We start from the raw sequence: 15661 nt of genomic DNA, 5'->3' as shown, positions 1-15661 counted from the left end.
GGAATAAAGGTTTCAGCTTCCCTGGGGCACTAACAAACTAATAAATCTTCAAGGGTCGGGAAAATTTCCCTTACCAATTTCACATGACAGACAACTCTCAGAACAAAAAGGTTTATTTATCTAATTGTCTTTGCGCAAAATAAGACTCAAGTCTTTCCAATGCCCCAGTTGGAATTGATTTTTCAGGTAAAATTATCTCAGCACAGGCAGGAAATTATGTCTTCCATCCTGGTGCGTAAAACACTGAAAAGAAGTAGTGAGGGACGGAGAGCTGAATTTACTTAATCTTCTTTAGATACCTACAAGGTAGATGTCTTCATGTGAACTACTGTCTGCCTTTATAATCAGATGTGGTTTTAGGCAGAAAGTGGGTGTTTCTGGGATGCAATTAACTTGCCATAATTGTATCTGTATGTCAATATGCTTGCCTTAGATTCCATGCCCCCTCTTTAAAAGTGAGCTGGCACTGAGACTTCAGTACTAATTTTCAATATGTAGTTACATATCTGAAAACCAGATTTATTTCAATCCTCTCTTAACCTAGTTCATGCATAAAGAGTACTAGATTCTGAATTTTAACTCAGATAAGACCTCATTCCCCACTATGCAGAAAGAAATTCACTACTTTAATTTTGCCATGTCTTCCTCAGTTTGAGAAAAAAATGTAAAGATTAATTCAGATGGAGGCATCTCCTAAGCAAACAACTAAACCAAAATCAGCCATTTAAGATTTAAAGTTTCTCCTTCAAACCTCTCTATGAAAAAAATTACCTTCCATGAACATTTTACTGAAGCCAATACTGCTCTAAACAAGGCACTTATGAAAGACAAAGATTTCATCAGAGCTTCAGCTTCATGAACATTTTCCAACTAGATTGCTTTAAATGGATGTAATCCTATGAGTTGACAAAATTCAGCTGTGTCCTTCCCCTCACACCAATAAAAGTTGCTGTCCATTGAATTACAGGATAAAGTATGGTATTCTATCACTGGAGGTAAGCATAACATTTTGAGACAGTGAGGGGAAAACAGCTGTACTGTTCCCTCTGTAGTGTCTTTCCCATCCTCATGCAAACACCTTTATGAGGGCTGTCTGGCTCTTATGCTGGGAAAAGAGATGAGGCCAGTGCAAAGAGTGTTCAAAATAAATGTACCGCACAGTCCTGTGGATAGTGTCTTCTTTGCTAATGTTTACTTATTTCTTTTTCAGTCATGAAGAAACTAAGAGACAAAACATATTACACCCTCTATTTTATTGCCTTTGCAAGTGATATTTTTCTGTGTGGTAAAAATGTGTGCTATTGTTTATTTTTAAATTCCTCTGCCAGGCTGACATCATGCTCTGCACATTATGAGAAAAAAATCCTGCAGGGAATTTTTTTTTTCTTACTTTCCAAAGAATGTAGTGTTGCAACTATTGGCAAGTTGCATACACAAACAGTGAATGGATGCTACCACATTTAACTCCTCATTGGACCATTTATCTCCATAAAATAGGATTTTTTTTTCTTAAAATGTACTGTTTGTCAAAGGTATCAGGCAGCCACCAATATGATCTCTACTTGAAATATCAGCTCCTAGAATACCATCTTTTCATGTGTATACTAACAAGCCCCCAAGTTTCTCTGATTCAGCCTCAGGGAACACATAAAATTTGAAGTCTTTAGCTCATAACTCACTCTCCAACCTAACTACCCCCTTCATTTGTCCTTGGTCTCTCCCACTAGTCCAGGTACTTTCTCCTGCCCTTGGCTTCCCACAGTCCTGTCTTGCTTTTTCTCTTGCCCCTCAGTGTGCCTTATTAACTTTTCTTTAATTCCAAAACTTGACAACAAAGTTTTTTGGGGGGTGCTTCCTAATTCCTAATGTGGAATTCAAAACAGTCTAACTCTGAGTGGCTTTTGTTCATATCAAAGAATGTGAAGGAATGGGGAATGAAAGACTTGATATAATTTTTTTCTCTGAAATTTGTTGTAATGTAGTCCCCAGTCACTACAAATTCTTCTTTGGGTTGGTACTCATGGCTCACTTAGGAAAGGAAGTGTTTTCCACTTTAGATGCTGGCATTCCTCCTGTTTGTTTACCTGGGTTAACCCATAATCTTCCGGGATTATTTCAATATTATATTAAAGTCCTTAGGATTCTGTGCTCCATTTCATGCAAGCTCAGCTCAATAAGGCTTTATTCTCATCATGCATGAAATTGTAAATAAGAGACAAATCCTTGAGGCACTTGAAAGGAAAAACTGATGGGGACAGGGCCAGTGACAAAAACAGGCTTGGCTTCCTCCTGCATTATTGGGATGTTGTTCTGGTTCCAGCCAGGAAAGAGTTAATTATTGTAGTAGCCAGGAGGGGGCTTGTCTAGGACCCAGAGGTTATTCTATACCACCTCATATAATTTTCCAGGAATGGAGGAGGGTTGAGTAAGCATATCATTAAGTGAGCAGTCAGGTAGTTTTTTCTGTTACTGACATTGGAGTTGTAAGGGTTCGTTTTACTTATCCCAGTGCTGTTTCCAGTAAATTATTCTTATCTCAGCCTGTGATATTTATCTTTTGTGCCTCCAGTTCTCCTCTCCATCCTGGCACACAGGGAGGGGGAGGGGAGAGTGAGCGATTGGCATCTGGTTTGGAGTGCTTGAATAGGAATGCTAAATTGGGGAACACCATTCCTAAACCAAGACACATGTTTTCAGCATTGAGAAAACAGGCAGTAAAAACCTGAGGCTTCTATAGAAACTTGACAGTGCCTGCTCCACTCTTCTCACTCTGAGATCAGTTGTCCTCTGCTGTTTCTCAGGGAAGTGGCTGTAATAGACACAGACCAAGGGAGAATATAATTGCTTTTCCCAGTTTCAATGTCTACATTTATCACTTTAAGAAAGGCTTTAGAAAGAAAGTTATCAGGTTGGAATAAGCAGCCAAATCTTGCAATCAGCTCCACAGTTAGTGAGACCACGCACAAGCTCAAGAGGTTGGGAAGGGAACCTCTAATGACCTGGCTACAGACCAAGTTCAAAAGACATTTACCTTTTATTTCATGTGACATAAAGTTAATGCAATGTTTTACAGGTGGTGTTGAACCAAAACATTGGCTCTGAGCCCCGTTTGAGAATACAGAGTCAGAACTTAAAGTCAAAATTAAGCTCTGAAATTTATTACTGTTTTTACTGGTTGCTGGAGAGAACAAAAATCTCATCTCCCTGAGAGTTGGATGAGAGTTATCTCCCAGATCAAGACCTTGACTCTGCATCTTGCATGTAGCTCAAAGTTTGCTTGTTCATTTCCCACAAGAATCATTTTGTCTCCATCTATATTAGTAAATGAACGGTGTTTGAAATAGTTCTCTGGCACTGAGCCCAAACCACATGTGAGAGTTCATGTCCACACCATTAACTGCTCTTGGCCTCCAGAACAGGATGACTGCATCCCAAACTGTCCATTTGAAATGATCCTTAGCCCACTGTGGGAGTGCTTGCACCCTTTGAAAAGGGCCTGGATAACCCCATCTGCTAAGATAAGCAGGTGGCTGTAAACAGCATGTGTGGATTGGATACACAAAACCACCCCAAAACTCATAGTGTGAAAGAGGTAGACAACCATAAACCAGAGTAAATAGCAACCAAGGACTTACAAAGAGACTTTTGAAACAAAGGAATCAACTTGAAAGGAAATACAAAAGAAGGATCTCAATTTGTAACAGGGGCGGAACTGTGATGTGAAAACAGCAGTAGTCAAAATCTAATGTGCCACCTCTAGAGACACTCTGCAGTACCCTAACCTTGGATAGGCATAGCAGATATGGCTTCCCACTGAGCAGCCAGCACCTGGTGAGCAGGTGGGTGGCATGGGAGCCCACCCCAGCAGCGTGCCCTCACCTGAGGAGGTGCAACCTGCAGGTTGCAGAGAGTAGCTGAAGTTAGTGGACAGCTCGAGATCCCCCATGGTCGAGTGCTCTTCAACATCTTCAAAAATGACTTGGATGCAGGACTGGAGGGGATACTAAGCAAGTTTGCAGATGACACAAAACTGGGAGGACGTGTTGACTCCCTTGAAGGCAGGGAGGCCCTGCAGAGAGACCTCGACAAATTAGAGGATTGGGGAATCACCAACCATATGAATTTCAACAAGGGGAAGTGCCAGATTCTGCACCTGAGATGGGGCAACCCTGGAGGTTGTGCAGACTGCAGAATGAGATACTGGAAAGCCGTGTCACGGAAATGGACCTAGGGGAGGTCCCTAGAGGGTGTTCAAAGGAGGGTAACGACGATGGTGAAAAGCCTTGAGTGAAAGCCATATGAGGAGTGGCTGAGGTCTCTTGGTCTGTTCAGCCGGGGGTGGAGGAGACTGAGGGGAGATCTCAACACAGTCTACAACTTCCTTGTGAGGGGAAGAGGAGGGACAGTCACTGATCTCTTCTGTGCAGTGATCAGTGGCAGGACCCAAGGGAATGGCCTGAAGTCATGTCAGGGGAGGCTTAGGTTAGATATTAGGAAGAGGTTCTTCACCTAGAGTGTGGTTGGGCTCTAGAACAAGCTCCCCAGGGAAGTGGGCACAGCACCAAGCCTGACAGAGTTCAGGAAGTGTTTGGATGATACTCTCAGGCACATGGTATGACTCTTAGGGATGGTCCTGTGCAGGGCTAAGGGTGGCACTCAATGATCCTTGTGGGTCCCCTCCAACTCAGCATATTTTGTGATTCTGTGATTCTGTGGGCATGCTTGAGTATTTACATGTGCCTGTGAGTTTTAAGTTTCTTGGAAGAGTGTTGAGAGGTTCGTAGTTATTTATTAACATGTTAAAAATGTCTAGCACTGTGATTTATCTGTTATATTACTGAAATTTTTCTCATGAGAGGGCCAGCATCCTATCTGCAACATGTACTTCAGCTGCTCCTTTGAGGTGTTCTCCCACTAAATGCCAGGAAAAAAGCAGTGTCTGTAAGGGTAAAGTAAGAACTGTTATGAAAGTAAAAAAACCTGAAGTACCTTTTTGTTTAAGAGAAATGTAGCAAATGTTGTGGAAAATAGCACAGCATCAGCTGATGAGCACTTAGAGAGAATTTTGTATGCTGATCCTTCACCTTTCTGTCTTCACCAGGTCTTTAATGCTTCTTTATTTACATATTTTTATATTAAAATTACAAGTGCCAGTTTGGACCCAGCACTGGTATGATGGTGGCTAGAAGTTCATATCTATAACCCCAACCTTTTTTGGACTCAGACCCTGTACAGTCTGTGGATGGGAATCCCATCTGACAGAGGTGGCACAGAGCCCCTGTAATACTGGTAAGAACAATTTTCATGCAAGCTACTCATGAAGGAAGCCAGCTTACTCTGCTTTAGCATTTAGATCAATGTGTAGTGAGGTGATGGTAAAAAAGAAATCTGACTCTGCTAATGAGGGAGCAGGCAGCGTCTTGGAGATCCCTCAAAAGAAGATAAGGTACTCAGTTAGGGTGTTGGGGCAGGCAGGAAGCCTCTTCCTTAGGAGACCCTTGAAGATGTTTTCCCTCCACTGGGTGGGCAGTGGTCTTTGATGAACTGCCTGAAACCTCGGTATGAATTAGTTGCAGGCAGATTGGATCTCAGCTGGTGATTCCTTTGGGCCTGGTCTAACACCTAGAAAAGAAATTGGTAATTATCCCAATTTTTCCACTGAATTTCACAGGCTTTTTTACATCTACTTGTCTCCCTGTCCTCTCTCTTGTGATTAATATAGATTGCACAAGAGGAGTAAATATTTAAATACAAACATTCTCACATGAAGACCAGTTTTTTATTTTTTTTAAGGGACTAAAGACAGCAAGGTGCCTTTTCAAACTACTTCAGAGTCAATTGCTCACTCTTCATCCCCATTTGTGGAGTACAGGGCTGTGTAGAAATCCCCAGACTGGCTCTTAAGGAAACATTTGGACTAATAAAGGACTAATATTTGTGGCTGCTTTAATTGAGTGTGATTTAGAGTAACAGTCATAAAGTATAGAACAACAGTCATAAAGTGTAGCACTATTTTAAATCTGGGTATTCTCAGAAGGGACTCAGTGAAGTCTTAGAAAAGCAGGTAGAATAAAAAACGTACCTTGCACATACTTTATTGCTCTTCTATGGCATGTAAGACTACAGTAAGATTCCTCCATTGTTCAGAAAACTAAAAAAAATCAGGTTCTCAAAATTCTGACATATTAACTATGTTAAAAACATTAGTGCTGAGGTGAAATCACTTCACGTGTTATCAGTGACTTTATTGTTTGTTAGGTCTGTTCTGGTCTATAGCCTGACTGAATTTATAAAGAGAGCGAGTAGAAAGAATTTAAGGCTACCACTACAAGGGGATCTAGGCATGAGTTCACTGAGCCTAACTTGCTGTCTGCATCCAAATCTTACCTACTCATCTAATGGCCACTGAGGAGTACAGGTCCTATTTAAATTAATGATGGTTAGGCTCCTAAATAGCTTTCCAAAGCACACATTTAGGTGCCATTGGTGAGCCTGCTGTAACTTGCAGAGAAGGAGTGCAAATCAGATAATATGCCATGATTATAAAGTTGCAGCTAATTCTTGAAGTGATATAATCCTCAAAAAATAATAGTTAACAAATGTTTTGGACTGTATCTGGAAAGGACTTGAACATTTCCTCACATGGTAAATGCATCAGCTGGGATTCACAACCAGCCACTAAATGAGGGGGGACATGCCTACACCATTCATTTGGAAATGCTGGCATCTCCCTTATTCAGCAGACTAGACGCTCACCTTCAGCCTGTGTGGGACTGCATTTAATAAGTGAAGTCTTCTTTTTAAACCAATGTATCAAAATCACCTCATTTAGCAATAAGTGGTTGTCTCACTCTTTTTGTTTAAATTATGGCCAGCAGTGGTGGCACTCAGGTTTCATTTCATGCATTAGTCTGTGCAACAATCTGCTCTCTGGAATATTCCCGTATTTTAGCAAATGACCATATACTGAAAAATGCATTAGAAGTCCAACCACACTGACCATGATTGAATATAAATACATCATGCAACGGGTAAGCAACTGGTTTGCGGGTCAGACACAGAGCATTATAGTGAATGGGGTAACATCAGACTGACCACTGGACACTAGTGGGGTTCCACAGGGCTCCATTTTAGGCCCAGTGCTCTTCAACATCTTCATAACTGACTTGGACACAGGACTGGAAGGGATACTAAGTGAGTTTGCAGATGATAAAAAATTGAGAGGAGTTGTTGACTCTCTCGAAGGCAGGGAGGGCCTGCAGAGAGACCTCAACAAATTAGAGAGATGGATAATCACGAACCTTATAAAGTATAACAAGGGCAAGTGCTGGATTCTGTACCTGGGAGAGGGCAGCTCTGGATGTACTACAGACTGGGGAATGAGATATTGGAAACTGGTGCCGTGGAAAGGGACCTGGGGGTCCTGGTTGATGGCAAGTTGAATATGAGTCAGCAGTGCCCTGGTAGCCAGGAGGGCCAGCAGTGTCCTGGGGGGCATCAGGCAAAGCATCGCCAGCTGGTTGAAGGAGGGTATTGTCCCGCTCTGCTCTGCACTGGTGCAGCCTCAGTATGAATATTTGGTCACTGCAATATAAGAAAGATATTAAGCTGTTAGAGAGCGTCCAAAGGAGGGCAACAAAAATGATGAAGGGCCTTGAGGGGAAACCATGTGTGGAGTGGCTGAGGTCACTTTGTCTGTTCAACCTGGAGAAGAGGAGACTGAGGGGAGATCTCATTGCAGTCTACAACTTCATGAGTTAAAAAGGAGGGACAGGCACTGATCTCTTCTCTGTGGTGACCAGTGACAAAACCTAAGGGAATGGCCTGAAATTGTGTCAGAGGAGGTCTGGGTTAGATATTTTCACCCCCAGATTTTGTAACCTTTTATGATCTAGTTTGGAATCTTGTATGCATAAACTGGTATTACTGGGATCATATATCCGTCTTCAAGGCATTTTAGTACCCAAGTTCAGCACTTACATACCTTGCCTTAAATTACACAGGAAGGTCTGTGGAAGAGCCAGGAGCTAAGTGTAAAACTACATATGTCCTGCAGAGTTACTTAACTACTGAATTGTTTTGGCTTCTTCCTCAGCTGTAGAAGAATATTTATTGCAATCTAAAATTCTGTATCATTGTCTTTCCTGGATTTCTGTGTTTGTGGGTTGAATGTGCAGTAACCATTTATGAACACCCATTCATCCTACTTTCAGAAAGAGAATTAGCTGACTGTAGGCATCTGGAAAATTTTTTCTGATTTGACTTCAGAGATCTGTCTCCTAGATATTTGATTTTTCAAAGTGCAGCATGCACTGTCATCTCCAGCTCAGAACCAGAGATCCCTTCAAAACATTGGAAAGTTATACAGTACAATCCCATCAACACAAGACTTTTTCTCCCTTCTCCCCCAGCTTGTGATTTTCCTTCAAGGAGTTCAGCTGCCTGTGATCCCAGGCTTAGTTTTGATACAGCCCAGCTGTGCAATCTTAGCTCAAACTTTAAAGAAAATATTCAGTTATAAGAAAGAGCTATGAGAAAGTTCATGCGCTAGAATCAGGCAAATTATAAGGTAAAATTGAAGGCAGAGGTAAGATTATTGGCACAGGTAACAACTGAAGGATCCAGGGAGTAAAACATTGAAAAGTAAAGTTAAAAAATCTTACAGGAAAAGACAGCAAGATGGAAGATGGTAACTGAGTGGCACAAAGGACTAGCCTCCTTCCAGAAGCAGCAGCAAAGTCTTATGCTTTCCACCTGACAGATGACAGCCCAGCCAGCAATGTCCTATGGGTGTTTTTTGGGGGTACTGAGCATTTTGATGCTTAACCTTGTACTTAATGCTAATGCTTACTGCCTTGTTATCTATTATGTGCCTATTATATCTAATACATAATTGTCTTCTGTATTCCTTTGTTGTTATTTTGTAAGTTTGCCTCTTCATACATGGTAAAAGCTGCCTGAATAAAGAGAGTTGGTGGACAAAATAACAACCTGTAAAAACACGGCTGTGTACTGCTGTACCTTCAAACAGAGTAATATAGTATTGCACAGGGTACAGTTAAATCATTAAAGATATTTTCATATTTCATGTTTCGTTCCCAGGAACTATTGTACTTTAGATGTGCTTGTTCTAATGGGTTAGAAATTTGCAGCTGCCTAACTGGAGACACATACCAGTCTTACTCTGTAACTCAAAGAGTGGGAAGTATCCCAGAGGAGTTTGGTGTTTGAAAAGAAAAATATCAATACCAACACATCTCTCTCTATGCCAACTTATCAAAGGAAACAGGTTATTGAAATACATTCTCACTTTTGCTAGCATGGGTAGTGAGGAACAGAAGGCTAAGAAACAACATTGCTAACTGAAATGTCTTCTGCCATGTTTAAACATCACATTTACCCTTCCACATTACTGCCTGTTGAAGACTGATGGTACTTCAAGTCTGTGTGACATGGCTCAGCACTTCTCAAGTTTGGGCAAACAACCTAGGAGGTAAAAATTATTGGCAGAACAATGGCAAAGTTTACAAATCTAGAAGTGCCTAAAATTAGGAGTCAAAACTTCTTTCATTATTGTGAAATTTTATTTCATTTTGCTATAGCGGGTAAGAAACAGAATAAAGCAACTTGAGTGGTCTGAATGTTGAAAAAGGCAACTTGTGATTATTGGCATGAATAAAGTTGTCAAAATGTTCCCTGTCTTGATGTAGCGTCAGCAGCTTTTGGATCTTTGCTAATATTCTGCCTTCCTCAGCTGTTTATTCCTGTATTTATTCAATAGTACTTCCTTTGAGTGTAACTCTGCTTATCTAAAGTAGAAGATGGCAAAGTAGAACATTCTGGAAACTGCATATTAATGTATCATGCCTTTTATTTATAAACTCCAGGCTTCTTCAGATTTTTCTTTTATTCCTGTATAAATGTGAACTTTTCAACTTGGATACTTTCATAAAATATTTTTTTTAAAAAGTACAAAAATTGCCAGTAGAAACATATATCTTAAAGTCATTCATATTTTGGCATATAAAGTCCTCAGTTATTTTATAATGGTTACTTCATATTGTTCCCTTCATTAGATTTCTTTCTTCTTTTTTTTTTATTTTCTACATTCAACTGATTATGTCCATGGAAACTAGTCCTAATTGTAGCTTTACAGGCAGGCCATGTTTTCCATCATTGGCACATACTGATGTAAATCACTGGGGAGTAATGTGGGACAGAGCTGCTGTTTTCTGTTATGCTGCAAATCAGAACAAGATTGGTATTTCTGATTAATCATTTTTGCAAGTGGCCTACCAAGTCCCTGCCAGATTATCATGTCATAAATAAAAACGTCACCAAAGATACTAGGCTCAGCAGTGATCAAAAAAAGGATAATCTTTCAAGGAAGACATTTCGAAATTTGCACTTACTGTAGTGGTCTTCACGACCAAAGTTCATGTTACCCATAAAAAGTCTCAGTGTTTTTCCTGTAGGTGCTGAGACGTACATATCGTCCCTTTTTTCACCTTTGGTGTAGGGCCATGATCTGGAGCCCATGACACCTCTATCCAGGTTGCTGCGGAGATGCACCATACTGGTGGTGCAAGAATGCCTCCAAACCCTGCTAAATGGATCTATGACTTGGGAAACCTGGGACATTCCTCACCAGAGAGGGAGCCTGGGAAAGTCTTTTTTGCCATCAAGATACCACAGAGACTTCCAGAGTTGTGAGGAATGTGCCAGCAGAAACTCAGCAGAGGGTCAGCAGCAGCCAGGGGCTGGGGAACACTTCTCTTTGCACTCCATGGGGGCCGAAGTGGGCAGTCTGCCCACACGTGTCTGTGACCTCAGCTCAGCGGGGAGAAAGGGCTCTGAGTGAACCTCCCCTCTCCTGGCCAGCTAGGCAGCTACGTACCACAGAGAGGGATGCTGTGGGCCAGGAAAGGTGAGCCAGAATGCCTGCTCAGGAGCTCGCACTCACTCCCCAGCCGCTGCTGTGCTTGGTGAGAGGACGAGGCAGACTTCCTCTGTCAGCACTGCCCCAACGGTAGGGCTAAGGTGTGGGTGAGTGCATGGCAGTCAGCCCCAGAGAAACCTTGAAAACACTGCAGGGGCCACCGATGCTGGGCAGACACCAAGGTCAGTCTCTAACAACTACTGGTATTCCTCGGTAATTTAGTCCCCAATTTGACTTGGGTTAATCACTGTTAGTTTCTTTAAAGCCAAAGGTCCTTAGCAGAACACAATGCAAGTCTCTTACAGTGAGGGGCCATCCCAGCCCTCACTGGTCGCTGTAAGAATTAAATCACCCAAAGCATGAGGATTTCAGATAGCACACTGATGAGCATGCTCTGCTCAGGCAGATAAGGAGAGCCTTCTGTCAATAAGGTTTTGATCTCTGTCCTTTTCTAACACGCTCCCTTTGGGAATAGGTTTTTGGAGGGGTAAACTGAAGTTTAACGCTTCTGTTGTGAAACTCTCCATTGTACTTTTCTATAGCCTTCATAATATGAAAAAAAGATATTTTAGTTATCACTGTTGCCTCTTTTGTGTTAATTCAACATGCACTTGTCTTTGAAGGTTTTTCTGACTTTATGAAAAACTCACTTTAAACCACCTGAGAGTTATAAACCCCCCTTTTTTCCACTTTCAGCCTCTGAGATTTTGAGTCTGCTCTATGTGTTCTATAAAAACCCATACAGTGCAAGTACCAATATGTGTACAAATGTGTATTAATATGTGTTTACATTTATGAAATTTTTTCTTCTGCTACATCAGATGGTGTTAAGCTGACAGTAAAGCTAGAAATACAATGTCACAACAGAAGCATTGGAATTTAGCTGATAGAATACATCAGAGCTCAGGCACATATGCTCTCCTAACAACGCTGCTCATTCAATCATGTTTTAGGAGCCTCCCATCAGGAAGCACTGATTTGTCTAACTATATTAAGCTTAGATAAGAAAGGTAAATAACATGTCACCCAATATAAGACAACCACTCCAAAATAAGTTTGACATTGGCCAATAATCACTCTAGCATTTTTGTGGCTTTAGCACCTTTGGAGGCTGTTGAATGGCACAATGGGGAAAAAAAGAAGAGAGCAAGAGAATGAACACCCTCTTACTGCTTTAACCTATTCAAGATGAATTATTAGGAAGGACAGCCAACACTCGGGCTAAATGCTAACAGATGTGGTGCCGAGTGTGCCATTTAGACGCTGGTGGTTTGCTGTCGAGCGGTAGGAAGTGGCCACAGTGGGTGGCAATGGAAGTTGGTGTCTGGCCGGTAAGTGATGGGGGTGGGGGGAAGCACAGCCTTGGCTTCCCGGAGAAATCTCACCCCTTAGTGGGGCTGGCACTGCAGCTAAGTACATGGTTTAATTTTTTTACTTGATTTCTACCAGGAAACATCTTGTTACTAGGAATGTCTTTGACAACAACTCTGACCACGAGACAGGAGAAAGGACTCACGTATTTTTGGGGGCATAAGCAGCTCTAAAACTGCTCTGTTGGATAGGAGCTAGTACAGACCAGCCACCAAAGCCATGAGGCCTCCCTCAGCTCACTGGACTCACTCACTCAGGTTGCGATGAAGAAATAACTTTGCCATTGACATATTTAGGAGGGGTTTTCGCAAAGGCATTGATGGGTTTTGGTGTAAGATGAGACTGGTATCCATTAAGAGCCAGTCTAGGGTGTGCTGGGTAGCTGTATGATATGAAAAAACCAGACTGGTTGCTTCACCTTGCAGACATTTGTTAGATTTTTTCCAGCAGAACTGTTTTGCAGCTCCTTGGCATATAAATTATGGTGACATAGCTGTGTGTTGAAACCTGAAAAAGTCACAGTAAACTGTTTGAATGACTTGTGGTGTTCAAAGCTTCAGTGAGATGAACAAAAAGGTTTTCAATACAAAAACTAATATTGCGCAGTGATGTGGGAGGTCAGTCAAGGAGCACCAAAAACTATAACAAAGACCCACAAAGGGAGATGTGATTAACTTGTGAGCAGACTACAAGCCAAAGTTTGCTCAGAAAAAGCCATTGCCAAAGATGTAATGAATGAAAGCATTCTCATCACAAGCTGGTTTTATAAAAGAGCAGAAGATGGTCTGTTGGCCAAGATACTTTGCATCTCCTCCCACCTGCCTAATTTACAGGGTAAGGAAAGGTGTCAACCAATGGCTGAAGTTTTTTCCAGAACCACACTCAGAGGACTTATCCTCCTGTGTGCAAAGAATGCAAGTAATTTCTGCCACTGATCACCACTGAATTATTTTTTTTTGAATGGAAACAGTAAAAAGTGTCACCTAAGAAAAAAATTGTCATGACTTCTTCCCAATCTCAGCCCTTTTTAGGTTGGACTATATCCTGCTCTGTACTCTTCCTGGGATGTATATTAAATAATTTAATATTAAATGTCTGTTCTTTGCCTACTGTGTCTTCTCACCTTCATTTGTGGGGTTTGAGAAAACGTTTTTTTTCTCTTTTCCTACTGCTCAAGTCCATGTTCCCAGGGTCAAACAGTTAATCACTGGAAGTTGGATTTCTCATCCATTACTCTGGTTTCTTGCCTGCCAGATGAGACAGGACAGTACTGTAGCCAAAAGGCTCCTAAAGCCAAAGCAACAACATTTTAAAATGATTTCTCACAGCTTGATAAATTTCATAGGTCTTAGGAAAAGAAGCCATGGAGTATCTTGTCTGAGGAAGCTGTGGACAGTTCAGCAGCAGCAGTCCGTAGGCGTTTGATGGACACCTGTTAGGAATGACATTGGCACTATTACCTCTGCATTTGGGGGTGGCCTGGAGATGTCCTGCAGTTCCCACAGGCATCTCTGTCAGTCCAAAGTATCAGGGCCTGCCTTATCTCTCAGCATAGAGGCTACATGCCACTATGGTCATATCTCATCAGCCTGATCCTTTATTTATGTGAAGGTGAGCTTGCAAAATTCTTATTTTATAGAAATCTTAACAGTAGAGAACAGGGGGATTTTGACTCCTCCTTATGGTGTGACAGATTATGCCAAAGAAACCACAAGAATTGAATGGGTAGTCTCTATTCGAAGTCTGAGTTTAAACTGCTATGAAAACATCTGTTTTAGTTTGACCCTTGCAGGTGGGTATATCATTCCTAGTACTTTTGTGAAACTGCTGTCATTGAGTTTGGAATAGTCTTAATGTTAGAAACATAATTTTAATGTTGGACACACAAATAAACAACTCATATACTTTAATGCAGTATAAGCCATTCTGGTGCCTCCCATCCCGGTCAGTCTGGCAAATACATAATTTTCAGAGCCATTACCAGACTGAAATTAATCGCAGGACAAAATACAACTGCAATCTCCATCTTTACGGGGACAAAGGCATCAGATCCAACACCCTGTCATTAGGTAGCAATAAAGACATCAGGGTCCAAAAGCTATTTTCCAAATGCTATTCCAGAGTTCCTTGCTCTTGATATTGTTGTGTGAATCAAGTCACCTGGATTTTGAGGGTTTTTGCCCTTTCTTAAGGTCATAGCTTCCCATGGCCTGGTCAGATCTGAATGCGAATCTTAGTGACTACAGAAAACAAAAAATTATGCTTTTCTGTGCTCACCACTCAGGTATGGGTTTATCCAGGCATGTGCAAGAGAGCTGGCAGGGATGGGGAAAACCCCAAAACCCTCTGCCTCAGCAGTGCTGTCTGGGTAGAAACCAGACATTGTTTGATATGACTAAGCTCAGCCACTTGCACAGGATTTTCCAACAGACCTGTGTGTGTTAAATACCAGTCTTTGTGGATTTTGGATTTCTTATTTAGACCTTTAACACTCTTTGCCTAAATTTCCTTAAGCAATCTAGAACATGTTTGTTGTTATAACACATGCACTACCTGTAGTTGTAAAATGCTGGTAAAACACTGCAACAGGGGCTGGAAAGACCAAAGAAAATGTTGAATCAATAGTTTCACTTACCTCCATGTACTGAAATATCTAGATACTTAGTGTAAATCACACTAGCCCATCTGCTGGCAAGGAAGTAGACGATAGACAAAGCAGCCAATAAGAAACCTCAAGGAGAGACAGGGGCTCAATTCCTAGCCCAGATACAGTCAAGGGTGAAAAAAACCTGGCTCTTTCCAAATGGGCTCCAAACTATGGTTTCTTTCCTGAGGTCAGACATCTAAGGCACAGAAGTTCTTTCTTGTTAAAATTGAGGGGGAAAAATATTGTCCGTATTTGCAGTAGTCAAGCAATTTGCAATCCTTGCCTGAGAAATGAAGATCAAAATTCCACCTTTTGACTGACTGAAGAAAGGAAAGTAGGTATTCAGCCTCCCATGTCTTCCAACTTGCTAGTTTAGTCATCACGCAATAAAGTATTATGAGGCGGGGTTTTTCCTGTGTCTCTTGGATTGATGCTGTTTTCATTTATAAAAGTAATTGGATATTCTCTAGATGAGGGAGCTAAGCCCCACTCAAGCTTTCCATGTAAGTGGCCTCACATAGTCTGTAATGCAAGTGAAAAGCTTACAAAAAAAAAAGGCTTGCTTATGGTATGGTATGTTATGCTATGTCATGTTATAATGACATATTTTACTAAGCATTAAGAGGCTGTTATGGCTTTACCCCAGCCAGCCACCAAGTACCATGCAGCCACTCGCTCCCTCCCCCACGAGCGGGACTGGGGAG

This window comes from Corapipo altera, unplaced genomic scaffold (assembly GCF_003945725.1).
Source record: "Corapipo altera isolate COAL_440 unplaced genomic scaffold, ASM394572v1 2b, whole genome shotgun sequence".
Taxonomy (NCBI): domain Eukaryota; kingdom Metazoa; phylum Chordata; class Aves; order Passeriformes; family Pipridae; genus Corapipo; species Corapipo altera.
This window is presented reverse-complemented; position numbering follows the sequence as displayed.